At 45.6% G+C, this 20,589-nt stretch overlaps 1 long non-coding RNA gene across 2 annotated transcripts; it reads right to left on the bottom strand.

The window, feature by feature from the left end:
* Positions 1-6,416: 6,416 nt before the first annotated feature.
* On the bottom strand, positions 6,417-20,553 carry LOC307027420. 2 transcript variants are annotated; one of them, XR_013804617.1, is made up of 4 exons: positions 19,517-20,553; positions 19,317-19,423; positions 7,597-7,788; positions 6,417-7,111 (listed from the first exon to the last, which is right to left on the bottom strand). It is a non-coding gene; the product is annotated as an uncharacterized lncRNA (long non-coding RNA). The 2 variants fall into 2 exon arrangements; XR_013804618.1 differs by having other exon boundaries at positions 6,422-7,111; positions 7,612-7,788.
* Positions 20,554-20,589: the final 36 nt, after the last annotated feature.

Here is a 20,589-nt window from a genome sequence, read left to right as displayed (position 1 = left end):
ACAGCATACATTTTTAAATGGTGCTTTAGAAAGTCATGTTATTTATCAGTGTTGTGAGATGGTGTCAACATTGAAATGAGTCCCCCAGTGGAAAGGGACATTTTAATAATGAATGTAATGGTCGGATACAGGGCTGTCCCTCCCTACAGGCCGATCATGCAGAATGCGTGGGGCCTCACCTTGCGGAGGGGGCATCACCTCGCGGAGGGGGCATCACCTTGCGGAGGGGGCATCACCACGCGGAGGGGGCATCACCTCGCGGAGGGGGCATGACCTCGCGGAGGGGGCCTCACTTGGCGGAGAGGGCCTCACCTGGCGGAGGGGGCATCACCTGGCGGAGGGGGCCTCACCTGGCGGAGGGGGCATCACCTTACGGAGGGGGCCTCATCTTGCGGAGGGGGCATCACCTGGCGGAGGGGGCCTCACCTTGCGTAGGGGGCCTCACCTGGCGGAGGGGGCATCACCTTGCGGAGGGGGAATCACCTTGCGGAGGGGGCCTCACCTTGCGTAGGGGGCCTCACCTGGCGGAGGGGGCCTCATCTTGCGGAGGGGCCATCACCTGGCGGAGGGGGCCTCACCTTGCGTAGGGGGCCTCACCTGGCGGAGGGGGCCTCATCTTGCGGAGGGGCCATCACCTGGCGGAGGGGGCCTCACCTTGCGGAGGGGCCATCACCTGGCGGAGGGGGCCTCATCTTGCGGAGGGGCCATCACCTGGCGGAGGGGGCCTCACCTTGCGTAGGGGGCCTCAACTGGCGGAGGGGGCATCACCTTGCGGAGGGGGCATCACCTTGCGTAGGGGGCCTCACCTTGCATAGGGGACCTCATCTTGCGGAGGGGGCCTCTATGGTTGTACCTAGTTTGTTTTAGGTACATTTGTTATTGATCGAGTAAGCGCTTTTATTTTGAGGGCAGTTTTTCCAGGCCTCTAACGTAATGCAGAGGATATTCGCGCACCACAAAACAACGTGTTGTAATATACAGTCTATGGTCGTAAGGTCATATATATATTGCATGTTAGTTCACCAGTCCACTAGGTGGCACTGCGACATTGAAGTTGTTGCTGTTCAATAAGCATAGAAGAATAACTGGTCGCAGTTCGGTTCTACCAGAAACCAATAAACTCCTCTATGCTCACAAGAAGCCTCCCGTGAGTTACTACATAATGGCGACGAGGATAAAAGTACAGCAGATGGTGGAAATGCACGCAAATGAGTGAGACTGTTGAGTGGCTACGTTAACGGCACCAAACACCGAACAGTTGCGTGAGCTAGAAGATGGCGGCGGCAACGGTAGGAAACACCGCTCCTTTTGAGAGTCAATCCCAGACGTGGGAGGAATATTGTGAGGTTCTCCAATATTTCTTTGAAGCTAATGAGATCGAAAATGCAGGTCGGCAGAAAGCTATTTTGCTCAGTTGAGTTGTTAGTCAGACTTACAGCCTTATGAGGAACCTTGTCAGCCCGGCGAGGCCAGGAGATAAGACATTTGATGAGCTTGTTCACCTGCTGAAAGACCATTTCAACCCCAAACCCAGTGAAATTGTACAGTGCTACAAATGTAACTCAAGAAGTAGGAAGCTGGGAGAAACAGTCATGGAGTACGTTGCTGTGCTAAGGAAATTAGCACAAGATTGTAACTATGGAGGCAAGTTAACAGAAATGCTGCGTGACCGGCTGGTCTGAGGGATTGGGGAGGATCGCACACAATGGCGATTGTTGTCAGAGCCGGATTTGACCTTCGACAGGGCACTGAAGCTGGCCCAGGCTATTGGGACAGCCAGCAAGGATGTGAGAGACAGTCACTGGAGTCAGCACCCTCACACATGAGAGCACCTGAGGCAGTGCACAAGATGACGGCAAGGAAGAGCCCCAGTGAGCAGCAGCACCAGCATAAGGCTTGCTACAGGTGTGGCACATAGCTAGGGACTGTAGGTTTATTAAAGAAACCTGGGAAGATAGGCCATATTCAGAAAGTGTGTAGGTCAAAAGGCTCAGTTAGTGCTTCACAAACAAAAGGGGGTGGAGTATATCAGAGACATAAGCATGTGAAAACTCAGGGAGAAAACTATGTCAGCCAGGGGGAGGGCGAAAAAGATGACATGGACACAGATGAGGTCATGTTCACTTTGTACAAAGTGGAGGAAATAGACATACCGGCAGAGGAGCCATTTCTAGAAACACTGACTATTAATGAACCTGAAACACAGTTTGAAGTAGACTCAGGTTGTGGGGTAACAGTGGTGAGCCACTCAGTGTACAAAACCTTATGGGGGGGAGAGGTACCAGCCCTACAACCCTGCAGAGTGAGACTCAGAACATGCACAGGACATAGGGTCAATGTTTTGGGAGCAGCTATGGTAAAAGTGCAGCACAAACATTGCATGCCCATGCCAAGAAGCTGGATCCCGCCCTCAATGCTAGCTGCCGCATTATCACAGGCTGCCTGAAACCAACACCTACAGACCGTCTGTACATCCTGGCAGGCATAGCCCCACCAGAGATACGACGAAATGCAGCAAGCAAGAAAGAGCGCCAACAACAGTCTACTGACCAAAGACATCCTCTCTTTGGCCATGTGCCAGCCAAAAGCCGCCTTAAATCCAGGAAAAGTTTCCTGAAGAGCGTCCCACCCCTCGGAACACTGAGCACAAGCAGTGAAAGAGTCACTCGGTGGGAAGAAAGACTTGACAACCTCCCATCAGCAACAACAACAATGGAGCTTAAGGCGAGCGAGGCACTGCCCCCTGGAGCAGACACCAACTACGCAGTTTGGAAATGCCTAAACAGAATAAGATCTGGTGTTGGACGTGCAAAAGCCACTCTCACCAAATGGGGATACCTAAATGACGGGGACGTTGTGTGTGACTGCGGCATTGAACCACAAACCATGCAACACCTCCTGATATGCCCCCTGCTGGAGCAACCCTGCACAACATCGGACTTGGCAGAGTTTAATGAGAAGGGACAGCAATGTGTTCAGCTGTGGCTGAACCACATCTAACCAAGCCCTGTAACTGGCTGCCTTGTGGACACGATAAGAAGAAGCACAAACAGTCAGTAAAAAACCTACCGGTGGTAGTTGTGCCAGGGACGGGCCCTAGTCTAGTTGGCAGGAACTGGATTAAGAAGCTAGGTTTGCAGTGGAGACCTGAAAGCCAGATTCACCATGTCAGGGAAGAGGCCTTGGAGGAGGTACTTGGGGAATATGAGGTGGTTTTCAAAGAGGAACTAGGGACATTTAAAGGGCCCCCAGCTAAACTATATGTGGACAAGGAAGCAACCCCCAGGTTTTTTAAAGCTAGACCGGTCCCGTATGCAATGAGAGGAAGGGTTGAGGCCGAACTGGACCGTCTCCTAGCCCAGGAGATAATTGAACCGGTAAAATATGCAGAGTGGGCAGCGCCTGTGGTACCGGTGTTAAAACCAGATGACTCAGTAAGGTTGTGCGGTGATTACAAACTGACTGTAAATCGAGTATCAAAACTGGAGCAGTATCCAATTCCCAGAATTGAGGATTTGTTTGCAAACCTGTCAGGTGGACAGAAGTTCACGAAGCTAGATCTCAGTCATGCATATCACCAAATCCCTTTGGATGAAGAAGCAAAAACACATGTGACCATAAATACACACAAGGGCTTGTTCACGTACAAAGTGTTACCTTTCGGAGTATCATCTAGCCCAGCTATTTTTCAACGGACCATGGAGGGACTGCTTCCAGTGGCGGAGCTGGGGGGTGGCTGGGAGTGGCCATGGCCACCCCCCTGCTGAATCCTGGCCACCCTATTGGCCACCCCAAACACCCTCACCACGGGGGCCCAAACTATTTTAGAACATTAAGAAAAAAATGTTTAAGTAACCTTTCATCAAGAATTAACATTAATCAAATCAAATCAAGTTTTATTTATATAACACATTTCTAAAGGATTTCTGGTGGAGCCGAAGTGCTTTAAATATAAACATCCTTCAGTAGAGACACTCTGCAGCAAATACAACAACACAGACTGTTCAGAATATCAGTATGAGAAAAAACGACACCCTCTATCCTCAGACCCTCTGTCCTCAGACCCTCTGTCCTTAGACCCTCTGTCCTTAGACCCTCTGTCCTTAGGCCCTCTGTCCTCTGACCCTCTATCCTCAGACCCTCTGTCCTCAGACCCTCTGTCCTTAGACCCTCTGTCCTTAGACCCTCTGTCCTTAGACCCTCTGTCCTCTGACCCTCTATTCTCAGACCCTCTGTCCTCAGACCCTCTGTCCTCAGACCCTCTGTCCTCTGACCCTCTGTCCTCTGACCCTCTGTCCTTAGACCCTCTGTCCTTAGACCCTCTGTCCTCAGACCCTCACATCGTACAAGGAAAAACCTCCAGAGAAACCCCACAGTTGAAAGGGGAACATGGAGAAACCTCAGGGAGAGCAACAGAGGAGGGATCCCTCTCCCAGGACGGACAGACGTGCAATAGATGCCGTGTGGAAATCAAAGAGATAATAGATTTTACAGCGTAGGTAGACCAAATGATGTCAACAATCCTGTGGGAGCCATCAGGGAAGCAGCATAACGAGACCCAAGGCAGGACCGCAGAGACAGGTTCAGCCACGACCCGAAGTCCACGACTTAATCCAGAACTCAGGATAGAGGATCCAGGACACAGGACCACAGCCAGAGGATCAGCCCCGACTCAGGACCCCGGCGTAGATATAGACACAAAACAAGAACAAATGTGTCTGGGTTAATCGGAACAAGAGAATACACAGGCACAGACAGACGGAAGAACAAGCCCTCCCTTAGAATAGGTTGAGGGCAAAGGGCAGGAAGTGAGAGAGTAAGAAACAGAGGTGGAGAGGCACACTCAGGGGGCAAGGTCCCCACTGGAGCATTAGTTGTAAATTGATGAGAGATAGGGAGGTACGCTGTGTCTACGAATCGTAACACCCCCCGGCCTGTCTAAGCCACTCTGCAAACCGCTTCCCTCTAATGAAACCTGGAGAGATTAGAGAGGGAAAATGTCCTAAAAGTTATTCTTGATAAGAGAAGCCTAGAAGGCCAGAGAGAAAAAGTGAGTTCTAAGTGTTGATTTAAAACCCCCCAGGGTCTGGGCCGACCTCACATGGAAGGGCAAAATGTTCCAGAGCCTGGAGCCCGCTGCTGCGAATGCTCGGTACCTTCATGAAGCCCTAATGAAGGTCCCAGAGCCCTTAAGGCACTGACACACTAGGCAGTCACCAGAGAACTCGCCGAGTTCTCCTGCGTCTTGGCCATGTGTCGCACTGGAACACACCGCAAAGACTTCAGCCGAGCACGTACGCACTGCGCATGCGTGAGCGGCAATAACTCTCCTTACCAGCAGGCGGCAGTAATGTGTATTCGTCATTCAAAAGAGGCAACAACCGGAAGACAGAGAAGAAGAACAGACTACTGATATAAACAAACAACAATCTCTTTGAATGCAGATTTGGGTTCTGCCCGCTCTGTATTAATGTCATGTTGAGAGGTTATCACCATGTAGGCGTTGATAAAAGCTCATTCTAATGTTGTGTTGTGTGTATGAAGGTACCAAATAAAGTTTTGCATTGCCTATCGTGCTATTTGTGTTTATTCTTCGAATCACACAGCGATAAGAAACAATAACAATGTGCCTATATAACTGTCAGTTGCAGCCCTAGCATTAGTATTGGTTATAGTAACAGCTACAACATTAAAATACTTCGAGGCAGATTGAGGAGGAGAATGGGAGAATGAGCAGAGAAACATCCATTTGGGCAACAGGCCACCTTGTTTATGGTTTGATTCAGTTTTAGTAGAATAATAAAATGCATGAATGATGAAATGAGCACAAAGTGCAGACATGCTCTAACATCAGTTAACAGAGCTGCATCTGATGAGCGCAGTGTTCTGGGGGTGTGTCGTTTATTAGAGTCAGCAGTGTAGTAATGTAAGTAATGTAATGATGGCCACTTCTTGCTAAAATTACATTTCCATGTGATGCTTTTATCCGAGGCGACTCACAATCGGTAAATGAACAGAGGTAGACAGTATCTCATGTACTTAAGGACGATGCTGAGGCACTTGAGACTAATCCTGCAAAGTTATACTTCTGCTCCACTCCCATTCAGTGCACTTTATACCGCACTACATTTATTTGATAACTTCAGTTAACTTTGAAGATTCGGCAAAAACAAAATATAATCAAGACTTATTTTATCATGTATTATTATAGGTTAAGATGAAATGTTATTGATCCCATGGTGAATTTCACAAGCTACCCAGCAGCATATCATGTCATTTAAATCAGCTCCTCCACTTCAGCTCTCTGACGCAGAAAGAAATCTTTCCATGTTGTGTTATCGAATGTAGAATGAAGGTACGAAATAAAGTTTAGCATTGCCTATCCTGCAGAAACAGCCATCTGAATAATGGCCACTTCTTGCTAAATTGAATGTATGGAGGTACGAAATAAAGTTTTGCATTTTGCAGTATCGGTAAAAAGTGGTTTATTATCAAAATAAACAATAATAATACAAAAAGTAAACAATCAACAAAAATACAATACGATAAAAATACTATGCAATACAAAAAAAAAATACAAAAAAAAATTATTGACACAACTGTCTGTAAAAAGAATTAGCCACATCTTTAAAAAGGAGTGAACTTTAAGTTGAAAAAAACGAGTCCCATGTGAAGACAAGTGAAATGTCTAGAGACTAAAGAAGGTGGTTTCATTTAAGTACTTGAAGAAGGTATTTTGCATCTGATTCAGGAAGCGTTGCATCTGATGAGGTGGCCGCAGTCTGTGCTCAAACACTTTGGAAAGAGCCGCGATTTCATCATCAGGTCCACTCGGGGCCAACTCTGCCAGTCTTCATTTCATCTCCTCCAGCAATGTTTTTGACGCCTCAACGGCGGACTCCTCCTGCGAATCCTGCATCATCCTGCGCTTCGCCGGAGGCCTTCCAGTGCTGAGTGTGCTTGGCCTCTCCGAGCGGTGTGGTGCAGATGGTGGATTCTGCCAGGGGAGTGCAGGGCTCAGCATCAAAGTGGAAGGACTCCTCGGTGGTGCTGGTCCAGGTTTCCCTGCTGGTGCCACCGGGGGGGGGATTTCTGCAGCCACCGGACGTTCCTTAAAAAAATGTTAAATACATTCACAGTTAGTTGGATTTAATACCATGGCTTCTTAAAACAGTTTATAAGCATTCATAACAAAACAATACCCTGAAATGTGTGTGCCATTAGTTTGGGGTGTGGTCAAGTGTGAGAGGTACATTGTAGACACATTGTGATGCTCTATTCAGATGCTAAAGACATACTTCTAGAAGATTCAGAACACTACAAAATATAATCAAGACATATTTTCTCATGTATTATTATAGGTTAAGATAACAGCGTTATTGATCCCACGGTGAATTTCATAAGCTACCCAGCAGCATGTCATTTAAATGAGCTCCTCCTTTACCAGCTGCAACATTAAGGTGATGACCACATCAATCATTATAATACAATAATATATATATTATTCTGTTATTGTTATATTTAACACTGTAACCACCAAATGAAAATAATGTTTTTGTAAATGAAAGAAGCAAAAAACACTTATTTGTACTCAACAAATAAAATAGTTACGGTGATGGTGAGGTTTGAAGTACTCTCCTTCCTTCTTGTGAAGGGCTCTAAAAACTGCAGCTCAGGATCCACGGCTGTCTGCCCGTCCTTTGTGCTCCACAACTACCTGAAGGGGCAAGTCTCCTGTACCGGTGTACTGGGTTCACAGAGAATCCCACTTGTTCCTCAGCTCTTTCTCTGAAGCACACACATAAACGATGTAAGCATTGTGGCTAGTTAGCATGTCCAATTCATATCTATATGCAGTGCCAAACTGCCCAGCTAGCAACAGCTAGCAACAAGATAACAACAGCTAGCAACAAGATAACAACAGCTAGCAACAAGATAACAACAAAACACAAGGTTGAAATAACAAATTACATTTCACGCAAACAATCAAAAACTAACAGTTTCTGCTAGTTTCAATTGATCAAAAAAAAAGAGAGAATCTTAACTGAGAAACCAAGTGAAGTTTCTATCTGTCCCCAGAGTCCGGTTTTCAATACTCGGTTTGAGTACTTTTTTAAGAAAGGAGAGAAAGACAAGAGAGAGGGACTAAAGGGCGACAGTATGTCACCCAGTGTTTCAAAGAAAAGGTGGGTGTGGTCTATGAGTGGTGGAAATGTGTCTGTTAGCTACGCGTAGTCCATTGTAAATAACAATTGTTATGTGTTTTTTTTACTAAGCTGACATTAAGTACTTTCAATATCTATACAGAAAATTGAGGTTTTTAATTTCGCTCCTCTTTTAACTGACATTTAGTCAATGCAGGTAGATTTTTAGCAGCTATTCATACTAAATCAGTTGTCCCTCCCCCTGGTGCCAGGACCAACAGATCCATCTCTAGACTCAGCAGCCCTATCCCCCCATAAGTGTTATCTGTTCACAGCTCAGTGTCAGGAAATACTGTGCAGTTAGTATTGGACTACAAGATAGATACAAGCCTGTACAGGTAGAGTTATTTAAAGCATAAAGGAGGCGTGTGGCGCAGTGGCTAGAGCCTTGGTGTTGGGATCAGGGGGTCACAGGTTCAAACCCTACTGCAGTCAGCATGTCGTCGTGTCCCTGAGACACTTCACTGCAAAATTGCTGCTGGGGGTTGTCCACAGTATTGAGTATGTAAGTCGCTTTGGATAAAAGCGTCTAACAAGTGACATGTAACGTAATAACTGAGTGGGTTGGGTTCTGGAGGGGTGGTCTCAGCAGTGTGCTTGGTTGGCGTGGCGTGGGCCCCACCACCAGGCGTGGTGGTGGGGCCCAAAGTGATATATTTCCATGGGGCCCAAAATCCCTGGCGTGTATGGCCAGAGGGCAGAAGGACCTATAACACATGTACCACCCAGTAGCATGTGAGGCTGAACTAAAGGACCTTTAACACATGTACTACCCAGTAGCATGTGAGGCTGAACTAAAGGACCTATAACACATGTACCACCCAGTAGCATGTGAGGCTGAACTAAAGGACCTATAACACATGTACTACCCAGTAGCATGTGAGGCTGAACTAAAGGACCTATAACACATGTACTACCCAGTAGCATGTGAGGCTGAACTAAAGGACCTATAACACATGTACCACCCAGTAGCATGTGAGGCTGAACTAAAGGACCTTTAACACATGTACTACCCAGTAGCATGTGAGGCTGAACTAAAGGACCTATAACACATGTACCACCCAGTAGCATGTGAGGCTGAACTAAAGGACCTTTAACACATGTACTACCCAGTAGCATGTGAGGCTGAACTAAAGGACCTATAACACATGTACTACCCAGTAGCATGTGAGGCTGAACTAAAGGACCTATAACACATGTACTACCCAGTAGCATGTGAGGCTGAACTAAAGGACCTATAACACATGTACTACCCAGTAGCATGTGAGGCTGAACTAAAGGACCTTTAACACATGTACCACCCAGTAGCATGTGAGGCTGAACTAAAGGACCTATAACACATGTACTACCCAGTAGCATGTGAGGCTGAACTAAAGGACCTTTAACACATGTACTACCCAGTAGCATGTGAGGCTGAACTAAAGGACCTATAACACATGTACTACCCAGTAGCATGTGAGGCTGAACTAAAGGACCTATAACACATGTACTACCCAGTAGCATGTGAGGCTGAACTAAAGGACCTTTAACACATGTACTACCCAGTAGCATGTGAGGCTGAACTAAAGGACCTATAACACATGTACTACCCAGTAGCATGTGAGGCTGAACTAAAGGACCTATAACACATGTACCACCCAGTAGCATGTGAGGCTGAACTAAAGGACCTTTAACACATGTACTACCCAGTAGCATGTGAGGCTGAACTAAAGGACCTATAACACATGTACTACCCAGTAGCATGTGAGGCTGAACTAAAGGACCTATAACACATGTACTACCCAGTAGCATGTGAGGCTGAACTAAAGGACCTATAACACATGTACTACCCAGTAGCATGTGAGGCTGAACTAAAGGACCTATAACACATGTACTACCCAGTAGCATGTGAGGCTGAACTAAAGGACCTATAACACATGTACCACCCAGTAGCATGTGAGGCTGAACTAAAGGACCTTTAACACATGTACTACCCAGTAGCATGTGAGGCTGAACTAAAGGACCTATAACACATGTACTACCCAGTAGCATGTGAGGCTGAACTAAAGGACCTTTAACACATGTACTACCCAGTAGCATGTGAGGCTGAACTAAAGGACCTATAAACACATGTACTACCCAGTAGCATGTGAGGCTGAACTAAAGGACCTATAACACATGTACTACCCAGTAGCATGTGAGGCTGAACTAAAGTACCTTTAACACATGTACTACCCAGTAGCATGTGAGGCTGAACTAAAGGACCTATAACACATGTACTACCCAGTAGCATGTGAGGCTGAACTAAAGGACCTATAACACATGTACTACCCAGTAGCATGTGAGGCTGAACTAAAGGACCTATAACACATGTACTACCCAGTAGCATGTGAGGCTGAACTAAAGGACCTATAACACATGTACCACCCAGTAGCATGTGAGGCTGAACTAAAGGACCTATAACACATGTACTACCCAGTAGCATGTGAGGCTGAACTAAAGGACCTATAACACATGTACTACCCAGTAGCATGTGAGGCTGAACTAAAGGACCTATAACACATGTACCACCCAGTAGCATGTGAGGCTGAACTAAAGGACCTATAACACATGTACTACCCAGTAGCATGTGAGGCTGAACTAAAGGACCTATAACACATGTACTACCCAGTAGCATGTGAGGCTGAACTAAAGGACCTATAACACATGTACCACCCAGTAGCATGTGAGGCTGAACTAAAGGACCTATAACACATGTACTACCCAGTAGCATGTGAGGCTGAACTAAAGGACCTATAACACATGTACTACCCAGTAGCATGTGAGGCTGAACTAAAGGACCTATAACACATGTACTACCCAGTAGCATGTGAGGCTGAACTAAAGGACCTATAACACATGTACCACCCAGTAGCATGTGAGGCTGAACTAAAGGACCTATAACACATGTACTACCCAGTAGCATGTGAGGCTGAACTAAAGGACCTATAACACATGTACTACCCAGTAGCATGTGAGGCTGAACTAAAGGACCTATAACACATGTACTACCCAGTAGCATGTGAGGCTGAACTAAAGGACCTTTAACACATGTACCACCCAGTAGCATGTGAGGCTGAACTAAAGGACCTATAACACATGTACTACCCAGTAGCATGTGAGGCTGAACTAAAGGACCTTTAACACATGTACTACCCAGTAGCATGTGAGGCTGAACTAAAGGACCTATAACACATGTACCACCCAGTAGCATGTGAGGCTGAACTAAAGGACCTATAACACATGTACCACCCAGTAGCATGTGAGGCTGAACTAAAGGACCTATAACACATGTACCACCCAGTAGCATGTGAGGCTGAACTAAAGGACCTATAACACATGTACTACCCAGTAGCATGTGAGGCTGAACTAAAGGACCTATAACACATGTACTACCCAGTAGCATGTGAGGCTGAACTAAAGGACCTATAACACATGTACCACCCAGTAGCATGTGAGGCTGAACTAAAGGACCTATAACACATGTACCACCCAGTAGCATGTGAGGCTGAACTAAAGGACCTATAACACATGTACTACCCAGTAGCATGTGAGGCTGAACTAAAGGACCTATAACACATGTACCACCCAGTAGCATGTGAGGCTGAACTAAAGGACCTATAACACATGTACCACCCAGTAGCATGTGAGGCTGAACTAAAGGACCTTTAACACATGTACCACCCAGTAGCATGTGAGGCTGAACTAAAGGACCTATAAACACATGTACCACCCAGTAGCATGTGAGGCTGAACTAAAGGACCTATAACACATGTACTACCCAGTAGCATGTGAGGCTGAACTAAAGGACCTATAACACATGTACCACCCAGTAGCATGTGAGGCTGAACTAAAGGACCTTTAACACATGTACTACCCAGTAGCATGTGAGGCTGAACTAAAGGACCTATAACACATGTACTACCCAGTAGCATGTGAGGCTGAACTAAAGGACCTTTAACACATGTACCACCCAGTAGCATGTGAGGCTGAACTAAAGGACCTATAACACATGTACTACCCAGTAGCATGTGAGGCTGAACTAAAGGACCTATAACACATGTACTACCCAGTAGCATGTGAGGCTGAACTAAAGGACCTATAACACATGTACTACCCAGTAGCATGTGAGGCTGAACTAAAGGACCTTTAACACATGTACCACCCAGTAGCATGTGAGGCTGAACTAAAGGACCTATAACACATGTACCACCCAGTAGCATGTGAGGCTGAACTAAAGGACCTATAACACATGTACTACCCAGTAGCATGTGAGGCTGAACTAAAGGACCTATAACACATGTACCACCCAGTAGCATGTGAGGCTGAACTAAAGGACCTATAACACATGTACTACCCAGTAGCATGTGAGGCTGAACTAAAGGACCTATAACACATGTACTACCCAGTAGCATGTGAGGCTGAACTAAAGGACCTATAACACATGTACTACCCAGTAGCATGTGAGGCTGAACTAAAGGACCTATAACACATGTACCACCCAGTAGCATGTGAGGCTGAACTAAAGGACCTATAACACATGTACCACCCAGTAGCATGTGAGGCTGAACTAAAGGACCTATAACACATGTACCACCCAGTAGCATGTGAGGCTGAACTAAAGGACCTATAACACATGTACTACCCAGTAGCATGTGAGGCTGAACTAAAGGACCTATAACACATGTACTACCCAGTAGCATGTGAGGCTGAACTAAAGGACCTATAACACATGTACTACCCAGTAGCATGTGAGGCTGAACTAAAGGACCTATAACACATGTACTACCCAGTAGCATGTGAGGCTGAACTAAAGGACCTATAACACATGTACTACCCAGTAGCATGTGAGGCTAAACTAAAGGACCTATAACACATGTACTACCCAGTAGCATGTGAGGCTGAACTAAAGGACCTATAACACATGTACTACCCAGTAGCATGTGAGGCTAAACTAAAGGACCTATAACACATGTACTACCCAGTAGCATGTGAGGCTGAACTAAAGGACCTATAACACATGTACTACCCAGTAGCATGTGAGGCTGAACTAAAGGACCTATAACACATGTACTACCCAGTAGCATGTGAGGCTGAACTAAAGGACCTATAACACATGTACTACCCAGTAGCATGTGAGGCTAAACTAAAGGACCTATAACACATGTACTACCCAGTAGCATGTGAGGCTGAACTAAAGGACCTATAACACATGTACTACCCAGTAGCATGTGAGGCTGAACTAAAGGACCTATAACACATGTACTACCCAGTAGCATGTGAGGCTGAACTAAAGGACCTATAACACATGTACTACCCAGTAGCATGTGAGGCTGAACTAAAGGACCTTTAACACATGTACTACCCAGTAGCATGTGAGGCTGAACTAAAGGACCTTTAACACATGTACTACCCAGTAGCATGTGAGGCTGAACTAAAGGACCTATAACACATGTACTCCCCAGTAGCATGTGAGGCTGAACTAAAGGACCTATAACACATGTACTACCCAGTAGCATGTGAGGCTGAACTAAAGGACCTATAACACATGTACCACCCAGTAGCATGTGAGGCTGAACTAAAGGACCTATAACACATGTACTACCCAGTAGCATGTGAGGCTGAACTAAAGGACCTATAACACATGTACTACCCAGTAGCATGTGAGGCTGAACTAAAGGACCTATAACACATGTACCACCCAGTAGCATGTGAGGCTGAACTAAAGGACCTATAACACATGTACCACCCAGTAGCATGTGAGGCTGAACTAAAGGACCTATAACACATGTACCACCCAGTAGCATGTGAGGCTGAACTAAAGGACCTATAACACATGTACTACCCAGTAGCATGTGAGGCTGAACTAAAGGACCTATAACACATGTACCACCCAGTAGCATGTGAGGCTGAACTAAAGGACCTATAACACATGTACCACCCAGTAGCATGTGAGGCTGAACTAAAGGACCTATAACACATGTACTACCCAGTAGCATGTGAGGCTGAACTAAAGGACCTATAACACATGTACTACCCAGTAGCATGTGAGGCTGAAGTAAAGGACCTATAACACATGTACTACCCAGTAGCATGTGAGGCTGAAGTAAAGGACCTATAACACATGTACTACCCAGTAGCATGTGAGGCTGAACTAAAGGACCTATAACACATGTACTACCCAGTAGCATGTGAGGCTGAAGTAAAGGACCTATAACACATGTACTACCCAGTAGCATGTGAGGCTGAACTAAAGGACCTATAACACATGTACTACCCAGTAGCATGTGAGGCTGAAGTAAAGGACCTATAACACATGTACTACCCAGTAGCATGTGAGGCTGAACTAAAGGACCTATAACACATGTACTACCCAGTAGCATGTGAGGCTGAACTAAAGGACCTTTAACACATGTACCACCCAGTAGCATGTGAGGCTGAACTAAAGGACCTATAACACATGTACCACCCAGTAGCATGTGAGGCTGAACTAAAGGACCTATAACACATGTACTACCCAGTAGCATGTGAGGCTGAACTAAAGGACCTTTAACACATGTACCACCCAGTAGCATGTGAGGCTGAACTAAAGGACCTATAACACATGTACCACCCAGTAGCATGTGAGGCTGAACTAAAGGACCTATAACACATGTACTACCCAGTAGCATGTGAGGCTGAACTAAAGGACCTATAACACATGTACTACCCAGTAGCATGTGAGGCTGAACTAAAGGACCTATAACACATGTACTACCCAGTAGCATGTGAGGCTGAACTAAAGGACCTATAACACATGTACTACCCAGTAGCATGTGAGGCTGAACTAAAGGACCTATAACACATGTACTACCCAGTAGCATGTGAGGCTGAACTAAAGGACCTATAACACATGTACTACCCAGTAGCATGTGAGGCTGAACTAAAGGACCTTTAACACATGTACTACCCAGTAGCATGTGAGGCTGAACTAAAGGACCTATAACACATGTACTACCCAGTAGCATGTGAGGCTGAACTAAAGGACCTTTAACACATGTACCACCCAGTAGCATGTGAGGCTGAACTAAAGGACCTATAACACATGTACTACCCAGTAGCATGTGAGGCTGAACTAAAGGACCTATAACACATGTACTACCCAGTAGCATGTGAGGCTGAACTAAAGGACCTATAACACATGTACCACCCAGTAGCATGTGAGGCTGAACTAAAGGACCTATAACACATGTACTACCCAGTAGCATGTGAGGCTGAACTAAAGGACCTATAACACATGTACTACCCAGTAGCATGTGAGGCTGAACTAAAGGACCTATAACACATGTACTACCCAGTAGCATGTGAGGCTGAACTAAAGGACCTATAACACATGTACTACCCAGTAGCATGTGAGGCTGAACTAAAGGACCTATAACACATGTACTACCCAGTAGCATGTGAGGCTGAACTAAAGGACCTATAACACATGTACTACCCAGTAGCATGTGAGGCTGAACTAAAGGACCTTTAACACATGTACTACCCAGTAGCATGTGAGGCTGAACTAAAGGACCTATAACACATGTACTACCCAGTAGCATGTGAGGCTGAACTAAAGGACCTTTAACACATGTACTACCCAGTAGCATGTGAGGCTGAACTAAAGGACCTATAACACATGTACTACCCAGTAGCATGTGAGGCTGAACTAAAGGACCTATAAACACATGTACTACCCAGTAGCATGTGAGGCTGAACTAAAGGACCTTTAACACATGTACTACCCAGTAGCATGTGAGGCTGAACTAAAGGACCTATAACACATGTACCACCCAGTAGCATGTGAGGCTGAACTAAAGGACCTATAACACATGTACTACCCAGTAGCATGTGAGGCTGAACTAAAGGACCTATAACACATGTACTACCCAGTAGCATGTGAGGCTGAACTAAAGGACCTATAACACATGTACCACCCAGTAGCATGTGAGGCTGAACTAAAGGACCTATAACACATGTACCACCCAGTAGCATGTGAGGCTGAACTAAAGGACCTATAACACATGTACCACCCAGTAGCATGTGAGGCTGAACTAAAGGACCTATAACACATGTACTACCCAGTAGCATGTGAGGCTGAACTAAAGGACCTATAACACATGTACTACCCAGTAGCATGTGAGGCTGAACTAAAGGACCTTTAACACATGTACTACCCAGTAGCATGTGAGGCTGAACTAAAGGACCTATAACACATGTACTACCCAGTAGCATGTGAGGCTGAACTAAAGGACCTATAACACATGTACTACCCAGTAGCATGTGAGGCTGAACTAAAGGACCTATAACACATGTACTACCCAGTAGCATGTGAGGCTGAACTAAAGGACCTATAACACATGTACTACCCAGTAGCATGTGAGGCTGAACTAAAGGACCTATAACACATGTACTACCCAGTAGCATGTGAGGCTGAACTAAAGGACCTATAACACATGTACTACCCAGTAGCATGTGAGGCTGAACTAAAGGACCTATAACACATGTACTACCCAGTAGCATGTGAGGCTGAACTAAAGGACCTATAACACATGTACTACCCAGTAGCATGTGAGGCTGAACTAAAGGACCTATAACACATGTACTACCCAGTAGCATGTGAGGCTGAACTAAAGGACCTATAACACATGTACCACCCAGTAGCATGTGAGGCTGAACTAAAGGACCTTTAACACATGTACTACCCAGTAGCATGTGAGGCTGAACTAAAGGACCTATAACACATGTACTACCCAGTAGCATGTGAGGCTGAAGTAAAGGACCTATAACACATGTACTACCCAGTAGCATGTGAGGCTGAACTAAAGGAACGTTTGACTTTGTAAATGTAGTCTTTTAAAAAAACAAAACATTTAATGACTTTTTTAGGATAGCTTCAAGTAATGTTTTAAAATTACAACCGGGGGCCTTACAGGGTTAAGGGCTATTGTTTATTGTTATTTACTTTAAGATGTTTATTCTTAACCTATCATTGAATTTAAAAACTCTTATTTAAATGATGTGTGTGTGTCTCTGTATTCCTGATGGTACACTGAGAGAATGAGCTCATAGTGCTGCTGGTCACCATAAGCTAAACAGTCTGCATATTGCATTACATTTGTATGTAAGCTTCATTGATACTTTGCCTGCGGGAATACGAAAAAAAATAGTTAGATACTGAATATTATTTGATCTATTCCACCACTTAATCCCAAATCATGTAGAGGTGTGTTATAGGTCCTTAAATAACCCCTTATTTTCTAGTGAGATGTCTTTTTATGTTCATATAATAGTGATTTCAATGCCACCCCAAAATGATCACTGGTTCCATCCTGGCCACCCCACTGAACATGTCCTGGCTCCGCCACTGACTGCTACAGGGCATCCCTAGAGTGGCAATATTGTTGGATGAAATCCTGCTGACAGGGAAAGATGACGAAGAGCATCTGCAGACTCTTGTCCTTGTGTTGAAACGGCTACAGGAGGCCGGTCTCAGGCTCACAAGAACCAAGTGTTGGTTCATGAGTGAGGAAGTTATGTTTCTAGGTCATAAGGTGGATGCCACAGGACTGCCGAGAGTGTCCAGGATGAAAGTACTGGCTAGGGGCTATGTATGGTGGCCAAAGCTCGACAAGGATGTAGAGGATACTGTCAAGTCCTGTATAACATGTCAAGAGCACCGAGATGTTCCGGCACCAGCTCCGTTACACCCCTGGGATTGGCCTGATGAGCCCTGGAGTCGGATTCATGTGGATTACGCTGGGCCATTCATGGGGAAGATGTTTTTTGTGCTCATCGATGCCGACTCAAAATGGATGGATGTGGTTCCAGTCAATTCTGCCACTTCAGCCTGTGCCTGCGTATCAGTTTCAGTAACCATGGACTGCCTGCATGTTGGTTTCTGATAATGGCACCTGTTTCATCAGCACAGAGTTCAAAGGTTTTCTTAAAAGAAATGGTATCCGTCATGTGACCTCGGCACCCTATCACGCCTCCAGTAACGGGTTAGCAGAGAGAGGGGTACAGACATTTAAAAGGAGGATGAAAAAGGCACACTGACAGCCAAGGTAGCCAGAGTGTAATTTAGTCATTGTGTGACTCCTCAGACTACAACAGGTATGTCACCAGCAGAGCTGCTTCTCGGGAGGAAGCTACGTTGCTGTTTGGATTCAATTAATCCAGATCTGTGCATGAAGGTGAAAGAAAAACAGGAAAGACAAATAAGAGATCATGACAAAAAGGAAAAAGGGGTGCCGGTTCAAAACAGGAGACTCAGTGCTGACGAGAAACTTCAGTCCTGGACCCAAGTGGATTCCAGGAATCATAGAGTCAGTGACAGGGCCAGTGTCATATAAATTGATGCTGGGTGATGGGAGAGTAGTCAGGAGACATGTGGACCAGATTCATGCTCAACACCAAAGACCAGAAAGAGACCATGAAAGACAACAGACTGACTCGACTCAGCTAAGCCGAAAAAGGAGAGACGTGGCAGGACGTTGAGATTGTGGTGCTCAGTGGGGACGAGTTGGAAGAGCCAGCAGCTACAGAAGCTGCAGCAGCAGAGAGGGTCCATGGAACTGTGGAAAATACAAGTCCAGGGAAGAGACAGTCAAAAAGAGAGACTAAATTACCCAGTGCTTGAATTGGAATAAAAAAGGTGCCAGTACTCTAAATCAGCAACTGTTTCAAGTCAATTTATTTATACAGCCCAAAAACAAGTATTTGGCTCAAAATCATTGTATATCCTATAATGCTGGTGGGTTTGTCTCTTTACTGTATATTTTAGAAAGGCTCACTGTACTTAAACAAAATGACTCAGGGTGCCAAAAAAAGAACTGCTATTTTTTATAACATTTTAGAACATTTAGAACATTTTTTTTTAAATATTGAAGTTAGATGCATCAATCTGGTGCACTTTGAGAGCAAAATGAAGAGATATATGGATACCTCTCAACATCCATATGAAACAGAACTGTAAGCAGATTAACTTTTTCTTTATGGATATAAAATAAACTAAAGCCTGACTCCTACTGGCGGCTGGTTAAATGACTCCTCGTCCCTGAGTACACTCACCATCTTTCAGCAGGAAAGGAGAGGGAATCAATGGAGCTGCCAGGGAGGACACAGGGGAATCCAGACGGTGGTCTATGGGATGTAGACGTAGCACTTTGTATGGAGACCTGAGAGAGAGAGAGAGAGAGAGAAACATTATATACTGTATGTGTTCATTATATCTACTATTTCAATATTATTATGTATTGTTTCATACTCACATTGTTAAAAAAGGCTCCAGAAGGCCTTGGGGACAGCAGTATCAGGGGCTGGAGCTGGACAGGCTCTTTCATCAGCACTTCTCCTTCCCTTTGCCAGCCACGACCTCACATACTTTTCTGGAGTGAACTGTCCTAGCGGTGGTCCATTGCATTTGATAAAAACCAGACTGGACAGTCGGCTGACAGAGAGAGCATTCCTTTTTGCAGTAAGGATATCATTCATGCCGCTGAATGCCCGCTCACACTCACTAGTGGAGACAGCGATGGTTCGGACTGCTTTTAGTAGAGGCTCCATGGCAGCAGGCGTACGGGATGCCCTGATTTCCTTGTATTCACGAAAGCCCTGAACAGTCTCTCTTCTGTCCACTTTCAGCACTTCGCACAAACGTAGCACCTCTGCGTCCCCATACTGTATGTCTAACTCCTCTTCAGGCCAACTACCAGGATGGATAACTTTTATGTCATGTATTAGCTGATTGTCCTGGGCCTCCCGGCTATGTAATGGGCTTTCTCTTGTGCTGACATGAGAGGAGGTTGTGGAAGTCATTCTGTATCTCAGATTCTCTACCATACTGCGGAAAAACTGACCTGCATGAATCTGTACAAGCCTGCCATTCTCACGCAGGGCAACACCCTTGAAAGATTTCTCAGCTAGAGCTCTATGAACTGTAGTCATATGTGGGCCAGGCATGGAGACCATGGATTCAAAAACTCGTATTTATTGAGTTAGGAGCCTATCTGCTGTAGGCAGTGTCATCTCTCTTTTTTGGAGTTGCCGAGAGAGGTCGCTGAGCTCTGTGAGCGCATCATACATCAGTCCCAGATTGCTGACAAACGGTGCAGATGTGAGCACATCATCAAGGCCCTTGTACTTTGCTCTTTCTCTGGAATCCCTGCTCGTGTCGTTTGCAGCATTTGAAAAGTGATCATGAAGCACTCTGTAGTTTTCCCAGACTGCTCTGACGCTCCTTTCACTTGAAGCTACCCAGCGGATGGACAAAACACGCCCGATCACCAGGAGACGCTGTCCGACTGCTTGTGCACACTGCAGTGTTTCCCACAGATCTGAAATA

Source organism: Notothenia rossii (genome assembly GCF_949606895.1).
Source record: "Notothenia rossii genome assembly, contig: scaffold_184, whole genome shotgun sequence".
In the NCBI taxonomy this organism is placed as follows: domain Eukaryota; kingdom Metazoa; phylum Chordata; class Actinopteri; order Perciformes; family Nototheniidae; genus Notothenia; species Notothenia rossii.
This window is presented reverse-complemented; position numbering and strand designations above follow the sequence as displayed.